The 20,999-nt window shown below is 65.1% G+C and overlaps 10 non-coding genes across 10 annotated transcripts; 6 read left to right on the forward strand and 4 right to left on the reverse strand.

Moving 5' to 3' along the window:
- Nucleotides 1-2,865: 2,865 nt before the first annotated feature.
- TRNAG-GCC (transfer RNA glycine (anticodon GCC)) lies at nt 2,866-2,936 on the reverse strand. Its single transcript has one exon. It is a non-coding gene; the product is annotated as a tRNA-Gly (tRNA).
- Nucleotides 2,937-4,210: 1,274 nt separating this feature from the next.
- TRNAL-CAG (transfer RNA leucine (anticodon CAG)) lies at nt 4,211-4,293 on the reverse strand. Its single transcript has one exon. It is a non-coding gene; the product is annotated as a tRNA-Leu (tRNA).
- Nucleotides 4,294-4,846: 553 nt separating this feature from the next.
- Nucleotides 4,847-4,918, forward strand: TRNAD-GUC (transfer RNA aspartic acid (anticodon GUC)). The gene has a single exon. It is a non-coding gene; the product is annotated as a tRNA-Asp (tRNA).
- A 764-nt stretch (nt 4,919-5,682) lies between these two features.
- Nucleotides 5,683-5,754, forward strand: TRNAG-UCC (transfer RNA glycine (anticodon UCC)). Its single transcript has one exon. It is a non-coding gene; the product is annotated as a tRNA-Gly (tRNA).
- Nucleotides 5,755-6,054: 300 nt separating this feature from the next.
- On the forward strand, nt 6,055-6,126 carry TRNAE-CUC (transfer RNA glutamic acid (anticodon CUC)). The gene has a single exon. It is a non-coding gene; the product is annotated as a tRNA-Glu (tRNA).
- Nucleotides 6,127-12,331: 6,205 nt separating this feature from the next.
- TRNAG-GCC (transfer RNA glycine (anticodon GCC)) lies at nt 12,332-12,402 on the reverse strand. Its single transcript has one exon. It is a non-coding gene; the product is annotated as a tRNA-Gly (tRNA).
- Nucleotides 12,403-13,675: 1,273 nt separating this feature from the next.
- TRNAL-CAG (transfer RNA leucine (anticodon CAG)) lies at nt 13,676-13,758 on the reverse strand. The gene has a single exon. It is a non-coding gene; the product is annotated as a tRNA-Leu (tRNA).
- Nucleotides 13,759-14,312: 554 nt separating this feature from the next.
- On the forward strand, nt 14,313-14,384 carry TRNAD-GUC (transfer RNA aspartic acid (anticodon GUC)). The gene has a single exon. It is a non-coding gene; the product is annotated as a tRNA-Asp (tRNA).
- A 764-nt stretch (nt 14,385-15,148) lies between these two features.
- On the forward strand, nt 15,149-15,220 carry TRNAG-UCC (transfer RNA glycine (anticodon UCC)). The gene has a single exon. It is a non-coding gene; the product is annotated as a tRNA-Gly (tRNA).
- A 300-nt stretch (nt 15,221-15,520) lies between these two features.
- On the forward strand, nt 15,521-15,592 carry TRNAE-CUC (transfer RNA glutamic acid (anticodon CUC)). Its single transcript has one exon. It is a non-coding gene; the product is annotated as a tRNA-Glu (tRNA).
- The last annotated feature ends 5,407 nt before the right edge of the window (nt 15,593-20,999 follow it).

Raw genomic sequence — 20,999 nt, forward strand, 5'->3', positions numbered from 1 at the left:
GGGCAAACCTCGGGGAGGTCTGAGGGTGCCCACACCGCCACGGACACGGCGACACTGTTTGCCATGGCCAAGACACGGAGCAAACCCCAGCGCCCATCCACACGTGGCGGGCCCGAGAAGAGGTGGCACAGATGTAGCATGGAACCATCACTCAGTCATAAAGAAATAAGTCAAGTGTTGCCACTTGTCACAAGCAATGATGGACCTAGAGACTCTTACACTTGGTGAAGCACGTCAGACCGCGTTGGACAAAGGCATGTGGAACGTGTGAAAGAATACAAAACGGAGCTATTTGCCGAGGAGAAACCCACTCACGCAGAAAACCACCTTAGGGGAACGCCAGCGGAAAGGCAGCGCTGGAGGGATGCGTGTGCAGCTGGGACGAACAGATACGCAGGACCCTGGATAAAGGGAGAAGCGCCAAGGTGATCCAGTTCAACACAGGGAATAAGCGTCAGTACCCTGGAATCCCCTCGAGTGGACAAGAATCTGAAAACATACATGAAATCCAAAATCCCGTGTACAACACGGGAAACAGAATCACTTTGCGGTCCATCGGAAACGAGCACAATATTGGAAACCCACTGTGCTTCAGCAACAACCGTGACTCCGACAATGGAATCGGCTTTGCAGAAGAAACGAAATCAACAGGCAAGTAAGTCGGCCGGGAACAGACGAGCTGTCCCAATCCCACCCTGGGTACATACCCGTGAGAGCCGCAACTCTTCATTCGGAAAGACACATGCAAACCCCACGGTCATAGCAGCACTGCTTGCCATAGCCGAGACGTGGAGGAAACCCTAGTGCCCATCCCCAACGGCTCACCCGCGTAGGTGCCATACCAGAGACAGGGAGAGAATGGGATGGCACTGAGCCGTCCACGCGAGTGCATTAGTGTCACTGGCAGCAACAGCGGAAGCTGGAGCTGCGCAATATTACCCTTGGTGAGGGAAGTCAAACAGGCAGGGTCACAGATGGGTGGAATCTTAAGTGTTGTACAAATTCACCCCTGTGGCAACCAGCGACAGACTCTCAGACTCGGGAAAGCAGCCTCGGGCTTCCCAAGGGCAGAGTCACGGACGGAGGGATGGATGAGGAGCCGGGCTCAACGGATGTACCGTACCAGTACTGCGTAGAAAGGAGAGGAGCAACAAGGAGACACGGGATACTACAGGGAATGAGATCCCGTATCCTGTTCACCTGTAACGGAAACCGATCTGAAACCCTCATCCCACCTGCACAGGAGGGAATCACAACGCTGTACAGCGGACACGGGCACCAGGCTGTAGTTGTACACTTCCAGAACAACAACTGCCACTCCGGGGAAGTCAATCAGTCGAGGATCGGTCCACCAGTAGGACAAAGAAGAGCTCACATGATGATCCAGCAGACCCAATCCCGGCTACTCATCGGGAAAAGACAACACGCCCAATGGGAAGAGAGGCGGGCATCCCCCAGGGTCATCGCAGCCCTCGGTGCCGTAGCCGAGACGTGGGAAACCCTCACGTGCCCGTCGGCCCGTGGCCGGCACGAGAAGGTGAGGCAGATACGTACCGTGGAATATGACGCAGCCATCAAGTAGGAGCGGCCATCGCCATGGGCCGCAACGCCGGACGGACCCACAGAAGGGTCCACTGCCTGAAGTGAGTCGGGTGGAGAGGGACAAAGCTCTGTGGACTCGAACAACGAATACCAGTGAATCTGTGTGCAAAGGGGAAACCGACCTTGAGACGGAGAAAACGTGCATAGGGCTAGCCAAGGGGAAAGGCAGGGGAGGGACGAAGTTGGAGTCGGATCAAGAGATAGGAAATACTGTACTTACAGTCGATGAGCAACAGAGCTTTCCTCTGTAGCATGAGAACTGTATTCGTGTCTCGCCTTAACCTACACTGGAAAATCACCTGGAAAAGAACAGGGGACTGAATCACTTTGCCGAGCACCTGAGACTAACCCAGGACTGTAAAGCAGTTCTCCTCGTGTTGGAAGAAGCAGAAAGAGGAGCAGGCCCTGGCCTGGGGTAGGGGGTGGGGGGAGGCAGGCCAGTGCGCCAAATGCAAAGGCAGGTTCCTGGACAGCCTGGGATTTGGAATGGCTCAGGGAGGACCTGGGCGTGGTGGGGGGGGGGTGTGCAAATGGGGGAGGTGGGGAGCCGGGTGGGGGTGGGATGGGGGTTGCGTTTGGGGAAGTAGGGGCACGGTGAGGGTGCAGGCTGAGGTGGTGGTGCTCTTGGGGGCAGGGCTGATGCTGAGGTGAGGCGCGCAACAGGGTTTCAGGGGCATGGGGTGGTGTTTGAGGCGGTGAGGCCGTCCCTGTTGGAGACCCATTTCTGCCGAGGGACGGGAGCTGGTGGACTTCTTTGGAACTCCTCCTGCAAGACGCTGGTCCAGGGACCCTCCAGGCGAAAGGGAGGTATGCTTGCCAGATGTGGCAACTTCCTTGCTCCTGACTGTGCAAACGTAGTGTGATTGATTCTCGGAGTGTGGGGAGAGTGAGGCAGGGAGCTTGGAGACGGACGTTGTGAAAGGTGAAGAGGTGGTGCGGGCGGCTGCCAGCCGTGGGCTATTCCTTCCAGTGCAATCCCTGAGCCCCTGGCTGGGTCCGGGTGAGGAAGCGGGCAAACACAAGAAAGGCGCCTGGACGCACGGGCGGCTGAGCCCGCAGGGCTTGGGGCCACGGAGGCTTGGCAGCAGGGCCTTTTCTGGGTGGGGTGGGGGTGGGGTGGGGTGGTGGGCGTCTGCGTGGGAGAGGCAGCGGGCGGCAGGTAGCAGCCAGCGGTTGCAGGAGCGCTGCCTGGAGCGTCTTTCAGCCGGCAGACCTAGCTGGGCTCTGGGGCTGCACTGCGGGACCAAAAGGGGACGCTGCGGCTGCATGGGCCGGGAATCGAACCCGGGCCTCCCGCGTGGCAGGCGAGAATTCTACCACTGAACCACCCATGCACCGATGGCCAACGCCGCCCGACGCTGCCCCAGGGGCGCTGACCGCCACCCGCCCGGCACTGCTCACTGCTCGCCCGTCGCCCGTCGGCATCTATCTGCTCCATCGGAGCAGGAGACGACGGTGGGGAGCGGGGAGAGGGGGCGACCTGAAAGCCAGGATCCGGGCACGTGCAGGACCACAGGGCGCGGCGCTCTCGGAGGGTCCCACTCGGCCCGTCGCGCGCCTTCTGCGCCGACCACGGCCGCCGCGACCCTGTCGGTGTCGCCCGAGGGGGCCGGGAGCCGACGCCTCCTGCCCGGCGCCGAGATCCCTGTCAGGTGCAGGCGCAGGCGCTGCGTGGTCGCTGCGGCCGCGCGCCGACGTTCCTCTCAGCGACCGCCGGGTCCCGACCCAAAGGCGTGTGAGCCCGGCTCGTGCGCTCTGGCGGGCCGCGCGCCCGAGGTCCGGCTCTGACGGGGTGGTGGTGCTGGTGAGGAGGGGCCATTTGGCAGAGCGGCTCCTGGCTCGGGGACTGCCGGCTGAGGCAGGGAGCGCGCTCTGGAAGGGCTTGGCTCCGGCCCGGGCAGCGGCTTCCCCGGGAAGGTCGGGGGCGCCGGCCGGCCGCCGGTGGGCGGGCTGCACGGGCACGTAGGGCTTCTGCTCCCTCCCCAGAGGAGCACCCTTCCCGGGACGGACTGGTGCCAGGAAGACCGGTGTTCGCTGGCCAGCAGGAAGGCTGGGAGGCACGTGTCCCTGGCGGGCGGCAGGCAGGTGTGGCCCGGCCAAGGCCGCAAGGCGCAGAAGCGTCGAGGGCACGCAGCAACCCCCCTGGCGGGCAAGGCTGGGGCTCGGCCGCCTCGGTGTGACTGGGGAGCGCAGGCGGGCCGGCGGGGCGGGTGCGGAGGACAGACAGGGTGCCGGCCGGTGGGAGAGCGGCCGGGGGCGGACGTGGAAGCAAGGCTGCGAGAGCGAGTTGGCCGTTCCCCGGCAGAAGTCGGAGCGCCGGCGACGCGAGGAGGGCTTGCCAGCCGCCGCGGGGCTGCGTGCTTCGGTGCGGCCGGGGGCGGGGCGTGGCCGTGGGAGTGGGAGGGTGGGCGAGGGTGGGCGAGGGGGAAGCGGGGAGGCAGGAAAACCAGCAGCTGCAGCTGCAGCCAGCTGGGGAGGAAAGATGCGCTGAGGAGGACTGAAGGTTCCTGGGGTGGGGGTGCAGGTGGCGGGAGGCAGGGCGTGTGTGGAGCAAGGCAGTGGCGCGGGGAGGACGGGCGCGTTTGTCCGGCGGGCCAAAAGGCTGGCTTGTCAGGAGTGGGATTCGAACCCACGCCTCCAGGGGAGACTGCGACCTGAACGCAGCGCCTTAGACCGCTCGGCCATCCTGACGGCGGGCCTGGCTGGGCGCGTGGCCGCTCGCCTGGCTGGGACCCGACGCGGCGCGAGCCCCGGCGCCCTTGGCGGGCCGCGCGCCGCGCCGCGCCCGGCAGGCAGGCAGGCAGGCAGGCAGGCAGGCGGCCGTCCGGGGTGGGTGTCGACGGAGCCGGCGCGCGGCGGCCGGCCGAGGCGCCTGGCTCGGCCGCCGGTCGCTCCCCGGACCCAGCCGGGCCGTGGGCGGGCCGGCCCCTCCCCAGCCGCGCCTTTCCTGGCCCGACGCCGGCCGGCGCGCGCCCACCGTGTCCTCGCAGCCTCGCTTGCCTTCTCGGGCCCCCTTCTCCCGGCGGAATGCCCGCGTGGGAGGCAAGAGGCGGCGCGCCCTGGGGAGTGTCCAGTGCCCCGGGGGTCCGGGGCCCTGTCGGGGTGGCGGGCTGCCGCTGTGAGCGAGGCGGTTGGTTGGGTGCCCGGTTGGGTCGGGACCCGCGGTGGCCGGGGGCCCGTGCTGGGCAGGGGTCGCGTCGGCAGGCAGCCCGAGAGCGGCCGGGCGGTAGGACGGTCGCCGCCGTCCTCGTTAGTATAGTGGTGAGTATCCCCGCCTGTCACGCGGGAGACCGGGGTTCGATTCCCCGACGGGGAGGCCACACACCCTTTTTGGTGGCCGCGGTCGCTCTCTGTCCTGCCGCCAGGCCCCCAGAGGCCCTTCGTCTGGTCCCGCCGCCTTTGGGCGAGGCGCCAGGGCGCGGTGCGCGGCCTAGCCACCGTCGACCCCCTCTCCCCGTGCGGGCCTCCAGCCCGAGCCCTTTGTGGTCGCCGGGCGCACGGTCGCCACGGCCGAGCGAGGGCCTCCTTGGCCACCCCACGGCCTTGCCCGACCAGAGCCGGAGCTTGCGGCCCGCGGGGCCGCCCGGCCGCCCACGCACCCACTCCCACTGGCCGCCTGAGTGGGCTCCTAGGCTCGCGACGCCCCCGCCGTGCGGCTCGGCACAGCGCCGCGACGCGTGCAGGCAGCTGGGTCCCGTGTCCCCAAGTCGTCGTGGGAAGTGGCCGCGCCCAGAGCCCGGTGGAGAAGGGCTTTGGCCAGCTGGGTGCGGGAAGCTGCGTGCCCCGCGTTGCCCGCCGGAGGTGAGGGCGGAGGCGTTCGCGGGCCGCGGCGGGGAGCGAAGGGCCGCAGGGCCGCAAGGCCGTCGGGCCGGTGGACCACGGCAACGGCGTAGCGCCGACGCGCATGGGGCGCCGCGCGGCTGCTGGTGGCGCCGGCGGCGGCGCAGAGCCTCCGGCTGACGGGGCGTCCGGGCAGGGATGCGGAGGCGGTGGCGGCAGGGGCGGCAGGGGCGGCGGCGGCGGCGAGATTATGCTGGGGCGAGCCCGGGGCCGGCGTCCGGCGGCCGCCCGGGCTGTGTAGCGTTGGTGGTATAGTGGTGAGCATAGCTGCCTTCCAAGCAGTTGACCCGGGTTCGATTCCCGGCCAACGCAGCGGGCCGACCTTTTGCTGAGCTGCACCGCCCTCCCGGCACGGGCGATGGCGGGGAGAGAGAGCTGGGAGCGGGGAGCCAGCCCGCTGGCCCGCGGCTTTTGGCGTGTGTGCGAGAAGCCGGCGGCGCGCGCAGTGTTTTGAGGGGGCTGAAAGCAAGACGGCACGCCAAGGCAGGAGGACTGACGGGGCCGGCGGGCGGCTGGACTTGCAAAGGCCGGGTGTGGGCGGCAAGGTGGCGCGGGCGGGTGGCATGGAGGCGCTGGGTTCAGCGGGAGCAGGCGAGGGCCTTGCCCCGACGCTCCCTGGTGGTCTAGTGGTTAGGATTCGGCGCTCTCACCGCCGCGGCCCGGGTTCGATTCCCGGTCAGGGAAGCCTTTCTTCTTCCTCTCCGGAGGCCTGCCACCTGCCGGGGTCCTCGCCGGCGACCCTCCCACCTTTACCCTTTTAGCCTACGCAATGGCAACCCACTCCAGTCCTCCTGCCTGGAAAACCCTATGGACCGAGGAGCCTGGGAGGCTGCAGACCATGGGGTCGCTAAACGTCCCATAGGACCGAGCGACTTCACTTTCACTTTTCACTTGCATGCATTGCAGAAGGAAATGGCAAGCCACTCCAGTGTTCTTGCCTGGAGAATCCCAGGGACGGGGGAGCCTGGTGGGCTGCCGTCTACGGGGTCGCACAGAGTCGGACAGGACTGACGCGACTTAGCAGCTCAGCACTGCGCCAGAGGCCCCCGGGACCCTGCACCTCCAGCCCAAGCACGATTCAGGCCACCTCCGCCGTCCCCCGGGGCAAACCTTTGTTGGCCGCAGTGGCAACCTCGCGCCGCTTTCACCACGACCGGCCTGAGGCCTCCCATCCCCCGCCTCCCTCCCTCCTGAGGGGCTGCGGCTGCTGGCCCTGGTGGCGGCCGTGAAGCTCCAGGGCTTGTGCTGGTTCTCCTGGTGTCGGGGGGGGGCGGGGGGAGGGGGGGCGGGGGGCGGGGCCGGTGAGGAGGTGGGGTGGGATAGGGCGGGGTGGGGATAGGGGCGGGGGTAGGGGCGCGAGCTGTGGTGGTCGCCAGCGGGGGCCAGCAGCGGCAGGGGCGGTGGCCGCAGCCGAAGGTGAGCGAGGGGGATGTGCCTCGGAGAGTGGGGGCCAGTGGCCACGGACACGCCTGCCTTCCCATGTCCCTCATGCCAGCCCCGTCTCTGGGCGGCTTGGCCACTGCGCGCCAGGTCCCGGGCTGGCTGTGACTCCCGTATGGTGCTGCTGTCTCCGAGAGGGTTCTGGTCTTGAGTGGGCTCTGGGAGGCGGACCACGGCGCCCGGGAGGCATCGGGATCAGTTCAGTCGCTCAGGGCACTGCAGCAGCCAGGCTTCCCTGTCCATCACCAACTCGCGAGGCTTGCTCAAACTCATGTCCGTCCAGTCGGGGATGCCATCCAAGCCTCTCGTCTTCTGTCGGGTCGTCCCGGTCTCCTCCTGCCTTCCATCAGGGTCTTTCCCCGTGAGTCAGTTTTGCGGGTCGGGTGGCCAGAGGATTGGCGTTTCGGCTTCAGCCTCAGTCCTTCTAATGAATATTCAGGACTGATTTCCTCGAGGATGGACGGGTTGGGTCTCCTCGCAGTCCAAGGGACTCTCAAGAGTCTTCTCCAACACCGCAGTCCAAAAGCATCAATTCTTCGGCACTCATCCTTCTTTATACTCCACCTCTCACATCTGTACGTGACCGCTGGAGAAACCGTAGCTTTCACGAGACAGACCCTCGTCACAGACCTCGTCTCTGCTTTTCGACATGCTGTCTAGGTTGGTCATAGCTTTTCTCCCAAGGAGCGAACGTCTTTTCATTTCGCCGGCGCGGCCGGCGTCTGCAGTGCTTTGGGGCAGCCCCCCCAAATGAAGTCTTTCCCGCTTTCCGTTCTTTCCCCGTCTATTTGCCATGAAGTGATGGGACGGGATGCCATGATCTTAGTTGTCTGAATGTTGAGTTTGAAGCCAACGTTTTCACTCTCCTCTTTCACTTTCCTCAAGGGGCTCTTTAGTTCTTCTTCGCTCTCCCCGAGGCAAAGGGGTGAAGACGGATGTGGACCTGTGCCTCGAATCCCACCACCGCTTAGTGGAAGTGAGAGAGCTCGCAGATCCGGGGGGGCGGGCCGGCCCGGCTGGGCAAAGCTAGCCCACCGGCCTGGAGGCGGCAGATGCGCTCGAGGCAGCGATGCCTGCCAGGGAGGACTACCCAACCATCAGGGTGTTTCCCTTGCCTGACCACAGCTCTCAATCCTACCGGACTGAGGCAAGATTTCCCCAGGCCTCCCTCCCCCACTCGTAACCAAAGGTGGGCACTGGGGCGCCCTCACACCCACACCCACCCACACACCCACCCACCCACCCACCCACACACACACACACACACACGCACAGCGCCCTGTTCCCCGCACCCCTCCCCTAGTTATGACATCTACGAGTTTCCCATTCTCATCCAACTGTCTATCCAGGATCCACTCCATCCCTCTCGCCAACCTGTCATTGTCTTCCCCTAGGAACTCTCCCCGAGGGTAATCGCCCACCACAGTCTCCCCTTGGGCCAATCTCGAGGTCGTCTTTCCCCAAAGGGTTTCATTCCACGTCCGTTCAAGGACTGTGTCCTTCGGAGGGGAAGTGGACGGCCGACCAAGGGCACCAAAGTGCAGCGAGGGCGGCACAATCGGGTGGGATGGCGCCGAGTCCCCTATGGGAAAGGAGCCCCCGTGGCCCGACGTGTGCTTGCCGTGGCCAAAGGAGGTTTCCTTGAGGCCCCTGCCGGGGCCGTGGGCATCAGCGTGCGTGGGGGAGAGTATGGGACGAAGGTGCTTGGGGCCATGGCTGGTGGGCGCCCCACGTGGATCAGGGACCTGGGCAGAGCGATCATCGCAGGGAGAGGGGGCGGCGGCGAGCTGAGGGGCTGGCAGGCAGGCCCAGGGGTGCTTGGGTGGAGTCTTCCTGGAGGGCCAGCATGAGGGGATGGGTGGGGCTCGAGGGAACCTGGCCGAAAGATCGGCAGGCCGCTCGAGCAGGCCCTCTGCAGGAGCATGGGCGAGGTGGCAAAGCCCTGCCAGGCGCATGTGAGAGGCTGGGATGGATCTGTGGGAGGTAGGGGTGGGCGTAGGGTCGGGGTGGGTCCGCGGAGCCGGAGGGAGGCCCGCACTGGTGAACCTCAGGGCAGGGCAGGCCAGGCCAGGCCAGGGCAGGACGTGGGAGGGGTGGCCCGAGCTCCAGGGCGTTGGTGGCGGGGCCGGGGCGGGGGCGGATGGGTCCGAGCCTGGAGTTGGAGGGAAAGGCAGAGGGCAGGCCGTGACAGTGATGGGGCTGTGGCATGAGGAAGATGGTGGGGGAGCACTCCATTCATTTGGGCGGGGTGGCGGGTGAGCGGGCGAGCCACACTGGTGCGCGGTGCTGCAGGCTGCTCAGGCTCAGCGGTGGGCTGAGGACGCAGGCAAGCCAACGACAGAAACGGGGTCCCAGATGGGGGCCAGACCTGGTCCGAGATGGGTGGGCCCCCCTTACCGCCCCAGAGACCAAAGTCACCACTCATCAGGAGCAAATGTCCAGTCTCGGGTGTGACATGGCTGGGGGCACACGGTGGGATGGGGAGTGGTGGTTGGCCGCTCGGGTGGCTGAGATTTCACGAGGACCAAGGAGAGCTCCCATGTGACCGAGCACAACCGTCCCTCCAGGGTACACACCCGCAGAGGGCAAACCTCGGGGAGGTCTGAGGGTGCCCACACCGCCACGGACACGGCGACACTGTTTGCCATGGCCAAGACACGGAGCAAACCCCAGCGCCCATCCACACGTGGCGGGCCCGAGAAGAGGTGGCACAGATGTAGCATGGAACCATCACTCAGTCATAAAGAAATAAGTCAAGTGTTGCCACTTGTCACAAGCAATGATGGACCTAGAGACTCTTACACTTGGTGAAGCACGTCAGACCGCGTTGGACAAAGGCATGTGGAACGTGTGAAAGAATACAAAACGGAGCTATTTGCCGAGGAGAAACCCACTCACGCAGAAAACCACCTTAGGGGAACGCCAGCGGAAAGGCAGCGCTGGAGGGATGCGTGTGCAGCTGGGACGAACAGATACGCAGGACCCTGGATAAAGGGAGAAGCGCCAAGGTGATCCAGTTCAACACAGGGAATAAGCGTCAGTACCCTGGAATCCCCTCGAGTGGACAAGAATCTGAAAACATACATGAAATCCAAAATCCCGTGTACAACACGGGAAACAGAATCACTTTGCGGTCCATCGGAAACGAGCACAATATTGGAAACCCACTGTGCTTCAGCAACAACCGTGACTCCGACAATGGAATCGGCTTTGCAGAAGAAACGAAATCAACAGGCAAGTAAGTCGGCCGGGAACAGACGAGCTGTCCCAATCCCACCCTGGGTACATACCCGTGAGAGCCGCAACTCTTCATTCGGAAAGACACATGCAAACCCCACGGTCATAGCAGCACTGCTTGCCATAGCCGAGACGTGGAGGAAACCCTAGTGCCCATCCCCAACGGCTCACCCGCGTAGGTGCCATACCAGAGACAGGGAGAGAATGGGATGGCACTGAGCCGTCCACGCGAGTGCATTAGTGTCACTGGCAGCAACAGCGGAAGCTGGAGCTGCGCAATATTACCCTTGGTGAGGGAAGTCAAACAGGCAGGGTCACAGATGGGTGGAATCTTAAGTGTTGTACAAATTCACCCCTGTGGCAACCAGCGACAGACTCTCAGACTCGGGAAAGCAGCCTCGGGCTTCCCAAGGGCAGAGTCACGGACGGAGGGATGGATGAGGAGCCGGGCTCAACGGATGTACCGTACCAGTACTGCGTAGAAAGGAGAGGAGCAACAAGGAGACACGGAATACTACAGGGAATGAGATCCCGTATCCTGTTCACCTGTAACGGAAACCGATCTGAAACCCTCATCCCACCTGCACAGGAGGGAATCACAACGCTGTACAGCGGACACGGGCACCAGGCTGTAGTTGTACACTTCCAGAACAACAACTGCCACTCCGGGGAAGTCAATCAGTCGAGGATCGGTCCACCAGTAGGACAAAGAAGAGCTCACATGATGATCCAGCAGACCCAATCCCGGCTACTCATCGGGAAAAGACAACACGCCCAATGGGAAGAGAGGCGGGCATCCCCCAGGGTCATCGCAGCCCTCGGTGCCGTAGCCGAGACGTGGGAAACCCTCACGTGCCCGTCGGCCCGTGGCCGGCACGAGAAGGTGAGGCAGATACGTACCGTGGAATATGACGCAGCCATCAAGTAGGAGCGGCCATCGCCATGGGCCCCAACGCCGGACGGACCCACAGAAGGGTCCACTGCCTGAAGTGAGTCGGGTGGAGAGGGACAAAGCTCTGTGGACTCGAACAACGAATACCAGTGAATCTGTGTGCAAAGGGGAAACCGACCTTGAGACGGAGAAAACGTGCATAGGGCTAGCCAAGGGGAAAGGCAGGGGAGGGACGAAGTTGGAGTCGGATCAAGAGATAGGAAATACTGTACTTACAGTCGATGAGCAACAGAGCTTTCCTCTGTAGCATGAGAACTGTATTCGTGTCTCGCCTTAACCTACACTGGAAAATCACCTGGAAAAGAACAGGGGACTGAATCACTTTGCCGAGCACCTGAGACTAACCCAGGACTGTAAAGCAGTTCTCCTCGTGTTGGAAGAAGCAGAAAGAGGAGCAGGCCCTGGCCTGGGGTAGGGGGTGGGGGGAGGCAGGCCAGTGCGCCAAATGCAAAGGCAGGTTCCTGGACAGCCTGGGATTTGGAATGGCTCAGGGAGGACCTGGGCGTGGTGGGGGGGGGGGTGTGCAAATGGGGGAGGTGGGGAGCCGGGTGGGGGTGGGATGGGGGTTGCGTTTGGGGAAGTAGGGGCACGGTGAGGGTGCAGGCTGAGGTGGTGGTGCTCTTGGGGGCAGGGCTGATGCTGAGGTGAGGCGCGCAACAGGGTTTCAGGGGCATGGGGTGGTGTTTGAGGCGGTGAGGCCGTCCCTGTTGGAGACCCATTTCTGCCGAGGGACGGGAGCTGGTGGACTTCTTTGGAACTCCTCCTGCAAGACGCTGGTCCAGGGACCCTCCAGGCGAAAGGGAGGTATGCTTGCCAGATGTGGCAACTTCCTTGCTCCTGACTGTGCAAACGTAGTGTGATTGATTCTCGGAGTGTGGGGAGAGTGAGGCAGGGAGCTTGGAGACGGACGTTGTGAAAGGTGAAGAGGTGGTGCGGGCGGCTGCCAGCCGTGGGCTATTCCTTCCAGTGCAATCCCTGAGCCCCTGGCTGGGTCCGGGTGAGGAAGCGGGCAAACACAAGAAAGGCGCCTGGACGCACGGGCGGCTGAGCCCGCAGGGCTTGGGGCCACGGAGGCTTGGCAGCAGGGCCTTTTCTGGGTGGGGTGGGGGTGGGGTGGGGTGGTGGGCGTCTGCGTGGGAGAGGCAGCGGGCGGCAGGTAGCAGCCAGCGGTTGCAGGAGCGCTGCCTGGAGCGTCTTTCAGCCGGCAGACCTAGCTGGGCTCTGGGGCTGCACTGCGGGACCAAAAGGGGACGCTGCGGCTGCATGGGCCGGGAATCGAACCCGTGCCTCCCGCGTGGCAGGCGAGAATTCTACCACTGAACCACCCATGCACCGATGGCCAACGCCGCCCGACGCTGCCCCAGGGGCGCTGACCGCCACCCGCCCGGCACTGCTCACTGCTCGCCCGTCGCCCGTCGGCATCTATCTGCTCCATCGGAGCAGGAGACGACGGTGGGGAGCGGGGAGAGGGGGCGACCTGAAAGCCAGGATCCGGGCACGTGCAGGACCACAGGGCGCGGCGCTCTCGGAGGGTCCCACTCGGCCCGTCGCGCGCCTTCTGCGCCGACCACGGCCGCCGCGACCCTGTCGGTGTCGCCCGAGGGGGCCGGGAGCCGACGCCTCCTGCCCGGCGCCGAGATCCCTGTCAGGTGCAGGCGCAGGCGCTGCGTGGTCGCTGCGGCCGCGCGCCGACGTTCCTCTCAGCGACCGCCGGGTCCCGACCCAAAGGCGTGTGAGCCCGGCTCGTGCGCTCTGGCGGGCCGCGCGCCCGAGGTCCGGCTCTGACGGGGTGGTGGTGCTGGTGAGGAGGGGCCATTTGGCAGAGCGGCTCCTGGCTCGGGGACTGCCGGCTGAGGCAGGGAGCGCGCTCTGGAAGGGCTTGGCTCCGGCCCGGGCAGCGGCTTCCCCGGGAAGGTCGGGGGCGCCGGCCGGCCGCCGGTGGGCGGGCTGCACGGGCACGTAGGGCTTCTGCTCCCTCCCCAGAGGAGCACCCTTCCCGGGACGGACTGGTGCCAGGAAGACCGGTGTTCGCTGGCCAGCAGGAAGGCTGGGAGGCACGTGTCCCTGGCGGGCGGCAGGCAGGTGTGGCCCGGCCAAGGCCGCAAGGCGCAGAAGCGTCGAGGGCACGCAGCAACCCCCCTGGCGGGCAAGGCTGGGGCTCGGCCGCCTCGGTGTGACTGGGGAGCGCAGGCGGGCCGGCGGGGCGGGTGCGGAGGACAGACAGGGTGCCGGCCGGTGGGAGAGCGGCCGGGGGCGGACGTGGAAGCAAGGCTGCGAGAGCGAGTTGGCCGTTCCCCGGCAGAAGTCGGAGCGCCGGCGACGCGAGGAGGGCTTGCCAGCCGCCGCGGGGCTGCGTGCTTCGGTGCGGCCGGGGGCGGGGCGTGGCCGTGGGAGTGGGAGGGTGGGCGAGGGTGGGCGAGGGGGAAGCGGGGAGGCAGGAAAACCAGCAGCTGCAGCTGCAGCCAGCTGGGGAGGAAAGATGCGCTGAGGAGACTGAAGGTTCCTGGGGTGGGGGTGCAGGTGGCGGGAGGCAGGGCGTGTGTGGAGCAAGGCAGTGGCGCGGGGAGGACGGGCGCGTTTGTCCGGCGGGCCAAAAGGCTGGCTTGTCAGGAGTGGGATTCGAACCCACGCCTCCAGGGGAGACTGCGACCTGAACGCAGCGCCTTAGACCGCTCGGCCATCCTGACGGCGGGCCTGGCTGGGCGCGTGGCCGCTCGCCTGGCTGGGACCCGACGCGGCGCGAGCCCCGGCGCCCTTGGCGGGCCGCGCGCCGCGCCGCGCCCGGCAGGCAGGCAGGCAGGCAGGCAGGCAGGCGGCCGTCCGGGGTGGGTGTCGACGGAGCCGGCGCGCGGCGGCCGGCCGAGGCGCCTGGCTCGGCCGCCGGTCGCTCCCCGGACCCAGCCGGGCCGTGGGCGGGCCGGCCCCTCCCCAGCCGCGCCTTTCCTGGCCCGACGCCGGCCGGGCGCGCGCCCACCGTGTCCTCGCAGCCTCGCTTGCCTTCTCGGGCCCCCTTCTCCCGGCGGAATGCCCGCGTGGGAGGCAAGAGGCGGCGCGCCCTGGGGAGTGTCCAGTGCCCCGGGGGTCCGGGGCCCTGTCGGGGTGGCGGGCTGCCGCTGTGAGCGAGGCGGTTGGTTGGGTGCCCGGTTGGGTCGGGACCCGCGGTGGCCGGGGGCCCGTGCTGGGCAGGGGTCGCGTCGGCAGGCAGCCCGAGAGCGGCCGGGCGGTAGGACGGTCGCCGCCGTCCTCGTTAGTATAGTGGTGAGTATCCCCGCCTGTCACGCGGGAGACCGGGGTTCGATTCCCCGACGGGGAGGCCACACACCCTTTTTGGTGGCCGCGGTCGCTCTCTGTCCTGCCGCCAGGCCCCCAGAGGCCCTTCGTCTGGTCCCGCCGCCTTTGGGCGAGGCGCCAGGGCGCGGTGCGCGGCCTAGCCACCGTCGACCCCCTCTCCCCGTGCGGGCCTCCAGCCCGAGCCCTTTGTGGTCGCCGGGCGCACGGTCGCCACGGCCGAGCGAGGGCCTCCTTGGCCACCCCACGGCCTTGCCCGACCAGAGCCGGAGCTTGCGGCCCGCGGGGCCGCCCGGCCGCCCACGCACCCACTCCCACTGGCCGCCTGAGTGGGCTCCTAGGCTCGCGACGCCCCCGCCGTGCGGCTCGGCACAGCGCCGCGACGCGTGCAGGCAGCTGGGTCCCGTGTCCCCAAGTCGTCGTGGGAAGTGGCCGCGCCCAGAGCCCGGTGGAGAAGGGCTTTGGCCAGCTGGGTGCGGGAAGCTGCGTGCCCCGCGTTGCCCGCCGGAGGTGAGGGCGGAGGCGTTCGCGGGCCGCGGCGGGGAGCGAAGGGCCGCAGGGCCGCAAGGCCGTCGGGCCGGTGGACCACGGCAACGGCGTAGCGCCGACGCGCATGGGGCGCCGCGCGGCTGCTGGTGGCGCCGGCGGCGGCGCAGAGCCTCCGGCTGACGGGGCGTCCGGGCAGGGATGCGGAGGCGGTGGCGGCAGGGGCGGCAGGGGCGGCGGCGGCGGCGAGATTATGCTGGGGCGAGCCCGGGGCCGGCGTCCGGCGGCCGCCCGGGCTGTGTAGCGTTGGTGGTATAGTGGTGAGCATAGCTGCCTTCCAAGCAGTTGACCCGGGTTCGATTCCCGGCCAACGCAGCGGGCCGACCTTTTGCTGAGCTGCACCGCCCTCCCGGCACGGGCGATGGCGGGGAGAGAGAGCTGGGAGCGGGGAGCCAGCCCGCTGGCCCGCGGCTTTTGGCGTGTGTGCGAGAAGCCGGCGGCGCGCGCAGTGTTTTGAGGGGGCTGAAAGCAAGACGGCACGCCAAGGCAGGAGGACTGACGGGGCCGGCGGGCGGCTGGACTTGCAAAGGCCGGGTGTGGGCGGCAAGGTGGCGCGGGCGGGTGGCATGGAGGCGCTGGGTTCAGCGGGAGCAGGCGAGGGCCTTGCCCCGACGCTCCCTGGTGGTCTAGTGGTTAGGATTCGGCGCTCTCACCGCCGCGGCCCGGGTTCGATTCCCGGTCAGGGAAGCCTTTCTTCTTCCTCTCCGGAGGCCTGCCACCTGCCGGGGTCCTCGCCGGCGACCCTCCCACCTTTACCCTTTAGCCTACGCAATGGCAACCCACTCCAGTCCTCCTGCCTGGAAAACCCTATGGACCGAGGAGCCTGGGAGGCTGCAGACCATGGGGTCGCTAAACGTCCCATAGGACCGAGCGACTTCACTTTCACTTTTCACTTGCATGCATTGCAGAAGGAAATGGCAAGCCACTCCAGTGTTCTTGCCTGGAGAATCCCAGGGACGGGGGAGCCTGGTGGGCTGCCGTCTACGGGGTCGCACAGAGTCGGACAGGACTGACGCGACTTAGCAGCTCAGCACTGCGCCAGAGGCCCCCGGGACCCTGCACCTCCAGCCCAAGCACGATTCAGGCCACCTCCGCCGTCCCCCGGGGCAAACCTTTGTTGGCCGCAGTGGCAACCTCGCGCCGCTTTCACCACGACCGGCCTGAGGCCTCCCATCCCCCGCCTCCCTCCCTCCTGAGGGGCTGCGGCTGCTGGCCCTGGTGGCGGCCGTGAAGCTCCAGGGCTTGTGCTGGTTCTCCTGGTGTCGGGGGGGGCGGGGGGAGGGGGGGCGGGGGGCGGGGCCGGTGAGGAGGTGGGGTGGGATAGGGCGGGGTGGGGATAGGGGCGGGGGTAGGGGCGCGAGCTGTGGTGGTCGCCAGCGGGGGCCAGCAGCGGCAGGGGCGGTGGCCGCAGCCGAAGGTGAGCGAGGGGGATGTGCCTCGGAGAGTGGGGGCCAGTGGCCACGGACACGCCTGCCTTCCCATGTCCCTCATGCCAGCCCCGTCTCTGGGCGGCTTGGCCACTGCGCGCCAGGTCCCGGGCTGGCTGTGACTCCCGTATGGTGCTGCTGTCTCCGAGAGGGTTCTGGTCTTGAGTGGGCTCTGGGAGGCGGACCACGGCGCCCGGGAGGCATCGGGATCAGTTCAGTCGCTCAGGGCACTGCAGCAGCCAGGCTTCCCTGTCCATCACCAACTCGCGAGGCTTGCTCAAACTCATGTCCGTCCAGTCGGGGATGCCATCCAAGCCTCTCGTCTTCTGTCGGGTCGTCCCGGTCTCCTCCTGCCTTCCATCAGGGTCTTTCCCCGTGAGTCAGTTTTGCGGGTCGGGTGGCCAGAGGATTGGCGTTTCGGCTTCAGCCTCAGTCCTTCTAATGAATATTCAGGACTGATTTCCTCGAGGATGGACGGGTTGGGTCTCCTCGCAGTCCAAGGGACTCTCAAGAGTCTTCTCCAACACCGCAGTCCAAAAGCATCAATTCTTCGGCACTCATCCTTCTTTATACTCCACCTCTCACATCTGTACGTGACCGCTGGAGAAACCGTAGCTTTCACGAGACAGACCCTCGTCACAGACCTCGTCTCTGCTTTTCGACATGCTGTCTAGGTTGGTCATAGCTTTTCTCCCAAGGAGCGAACGTCTTTTCATTTCGCCGGCGCGGCCGGCGTCTGCAGTGCTTTGGGGCAGCCCCCCCAAATGAAGTCTTTCCCGCTTTCCGTTCTTTCCCCGTCTATTTGCCATGAAGTGATGGGACGGGATGCCATGATCTTAGTTGTCTGAATGTTGAGTTTGAAGCCAACGTTTTCACTCTCCTCTTTCACTTTCCTCAAGGGGCTCTTTAGTTCTTCTTCGCTCTCCCCGAGGCAAAGGGGTGAAGACGGATGTGGACCTGTGCCTCGAATCCCACCACCGCTTAGTGGAAGTGAGAGAGCTCGCAGATCCGGGGGGGCGGGCCGGCCCGGCTGGGCAAAGCTAGCCCACCGGCCTGGAGGCGGCAGATGCGCTCGAGGCAGCGATGCCTGCCAGGGAGGACTACCCAACCATCAGGGTGTTTCCCTTGCCTGACCACAGCTCTCAATCCTACCGGACTGAGGCAAGATTTCCCCAGGCCTCCCTCCCCCACTCGTAACCAAAGGTGGGCACTGGGGCGCCCTCACACCCACACCCACCCACACACCCACCCACCCACCCACCCACACACACACACACACACACACGCACAGCGCCCTGTTCCCCGCACCCCTCCCCTAGTTATGACATCTACGAGTTTCCCATTCTCATCCAACTGTCTATCCAGGATCCACTCCATCCCTCTCGCCAACCTGTCATTGTCTTCCCCTAGGAACTCTCCCCGAGGGTAATCGCCCACCACAGTCTCCCCTTGGGCCAATCTCGAGGTCATCTTTCCCCAAAGGGTTTCATTCCACGTCCGTTCAAGGACTGTGTCCTTCGGAGGGGAAGTGGACGGCCGACCAAGGGCACCAAAGTGCAGCGAGGGCGGCACAATCGGGTGGGATGGCGCCGAGTCCCCTATGGGAAAGGAGCCCCCGTGGCCCGACGTGTGCTTGCCGTGGCCAAAGGAGGTTTCCTTGAGGCCCCTGCCGGGGCCGTGGGCATCAGCGTGCGTGGGGGAGAGTATGGGACGAAGGTGCTTGGGGCCATGGCTGGTGGGCGCCCCACGTGGATCAGGGACCTGGGCAGAGCGATCATCGCAGGGAGAGGGGGCGGCGGCGAGCTGAGGGGCTGGCAGGCAGGCCCAGGGGTGCTTGGGTGGAGTCTTCCTGGAGGGCCAGCATGAGGGGATGGGTGGGGCTCGAGGGAACCTGGCCGAAAGATCGGCAGGCCGCTCGAGCAGGCCCTCTGCAGGAGCATGGGCGAGGTGGCAAAGCCCTGCCAGGCGCATGTGAGAGGCTGGGATGGATCTGTGGGAGGTAGGGGTGGGCGTAGGGTCGGGGTGGGTCCGCGGAGCCGGAGGGAGGCCCGCACTGGTGAACCTCAGGGCAGGGCAGGCCAGGCCAGGCCAGGGCAGGACGTGGGAGGGGTGGCCCGAGCTCCAGGGCGTTGGTGGCGGGGCCGGGGCGGGGGCGGATGGGTCCGAGCCTGGAGTTGGAGGGAAAGGCAGAGGGCAGGCCGTGACAGTGATGGGGCTGTGGCATGAGGAAGATGGTGGGGGAGCACTCCATTCATTTGGGCGGGGTGGCGGGTGAGCGGGCGAGCCACACTGGTGCGCGGTGCTGCAGGCTGCTCAGGCTCAGCGGTGGGCTGAGGACGCAGGCAAGCCAACGACAGAAACGGGGTCCCAGATGGGGGCCAGACCTGGTCCGAGATGGGTGGGCCCCCCTTACCGCCCCAGAGACCAAAGTCACCACTCATCAGGAGCAAATGTCCAGTCTCGGGTGTGACATGGCTGGGGGCACACGGTGGGATGGGGAGTGGTGGTTGGCCGCTCGGGTGGCTGAGATTTCACAAGGACCAAGGAGAGCTCCCATGTGACCGAGCACAACCGTCCCTCCAGGGTACACACCCGCAGAGGGCAAACCTCGGGGAGGTCTGAGGGTGCCCACACCGCCACGGACACGGCGACACTGTTTGCCATGGCCAAGACACGGAGCAAACCCCAGCGCCCATCCACACGTGGCGGGCCCGAGAAGAGGTGGCACAGATGTAGCATGGAACCATCACTCAGTCATAAAGAAATAAGTCAAGTGTTGCCACTTGTCACAAGCAATGATGGACCTAGAGACTCTTACACTTGGTGAAGCACGTCAGACCGCGTTGGACAAAGGCATGTGGAACGTGTGAAAGAATACAAAACGGAGCTATTTGCCGAGGAGAAACCCACTCACGCAGAAAACCACCTTAGGGGAACGCCAGCGGAAAGGCAGCGCTGGAGGGATGCGTGTGCAGCTGGGACGAACAGATACGCAGGACCCTGGATAAAGGGAGAAGCGCCAAGGTGATCCAGTTCAACACAGGGAATAAGCGTCAGTACCCTGGAATCCCCTCGAGTGGACAAGAATCTGAAAACATACATGAAATCCAAAATCCCGTGTACAACACGGGAAACAGAATCACTTTGCGGTCCATCGGAAACGAGCACAATATTGGAAACCCACTGTGCTTCAGCAACAACCGTGACTCCGACAATGGAATCGGCTTTGCAGAAGAAACGAAATCAACAGGCAAGTAAGTCGGCCGGGAACAGACGAGCTGTCCCAATCCCACCCTGGGTACATACCCGTGAGAGCCGCAACTCTTCATTCGGAAAGACACATGCAAACCCCACGGTCATAGCAGCACTGCTTGCCATAGCCGAGACGTGGAGGAAACCCTAGTGCCCATCCCCAACGGCTCACCCGCGTAGGTGCCATACCAGAGACAGGGAGAGAATGGGATGGCACTGAGCCGTCCACGCGAGTGCATTAGTGTCACTGGCAGCAACAGCGGAAGCTGGAGCTGCGCAATATTACCCTTGGTGAGGGAAGTCAAACAGGCAGGGTCACAGATGGGTGGAATCTTAAGTGTTGTACAAATTCACCCCTGTGGCAACCAGCGACAGACTCTCAGACTCGGGAAAGCAGCCTCGGGCTTCCCAAGGGCAGAGTCACGGACGGAGGGATGGATGAGGAGCCGGGCTCAACGGATGTACCGTACCAGTACTGCGTAGAAAGGAGAGGAGCAACAAGGAGACACGGAATACTACAGGGAATGAGATCCCGTATCCTGTTCACCTGTAACGGAAACCGATCTGAAACCCTCATCCCACCTGCACAGGAGGGAATCACAACGCTGTACAGCGGACACGGGCACCAGGCTGTAGTTGTACACTTCCAGAACAACAACTGCCACTCCGGGGAAGTCAATCAGTCGAGGATCGGTCCACCAGTAGGACAAAGAAGAGCTCACATGATGATCCAGCAGACCCAATCCCGGCTACTCATCGGGAAAAGACAACACGCCCAATGGGAAGAGAGGCGGGCATCCCCCAGGGTCATCGCAGCCCTCGGTGCCGTAGCCGAGACGTGGGAAACCCTCACGTGCCCGTCGGCCCGTGGCCGGCACGAGAAGGTGAGGCAGATACGTACCGTGGAATATGACGCAGCCATCAAGTAGGAGCGGCCATCGCCATGGGCCCCAACGCCGGACGGACCCACAGAAGGGTCCACTGCCTGAAGTGAGTCGGGTGGAGAGGGACAAAGCTCTGTGGACTCGAACAACGAATACCAGTGAATCTGTGTGCAAAGGGGAAACCGACCTTGAGACGGAGAAAACGTGCATAGGGCTAGCCAAGGGGAAAGGCAGGGGAGGGACGAAGTTGGAGTCGGATCAAGAGATAGGAAATACTGTACTTACAGTCGATGAGCAACAGAGCTTTCCTCTGTAGCATGAGAACTGTATTCGTGTCTCGCCTTAACCTACACTGGAAAATCACCTGGAAAAGAACAGGGGACTGAATCACTTTGCCGAGCACCTGAGACTAACCCAGGACTGTAAAGCAGTTCTCCTCGTGTTGGAAGAAGCAGAAAGAGGAGCAGGCCCTGGCCTGGGGTAGGGGGTGGGGGGAGGCAGGCCAGTGCGCCAAATGCAAGAGCAGGTTCC

Source organism: Bos grunniens, chromosome 3 (genome assembly GCF_055505025.1).
Source record: "Bos grunniens cultivar Pamir isolate PY7600 chromosome 3, Bosgru_T2T1.0, whole genome shotgun sequence".
Classification (NCBI taxonomy): domain Eukaryota; kingdom Metazoa; phylum Chordata; class Mammalia; order Artiodactyla; family Bovidae; genus Bos; species Bos grunniens.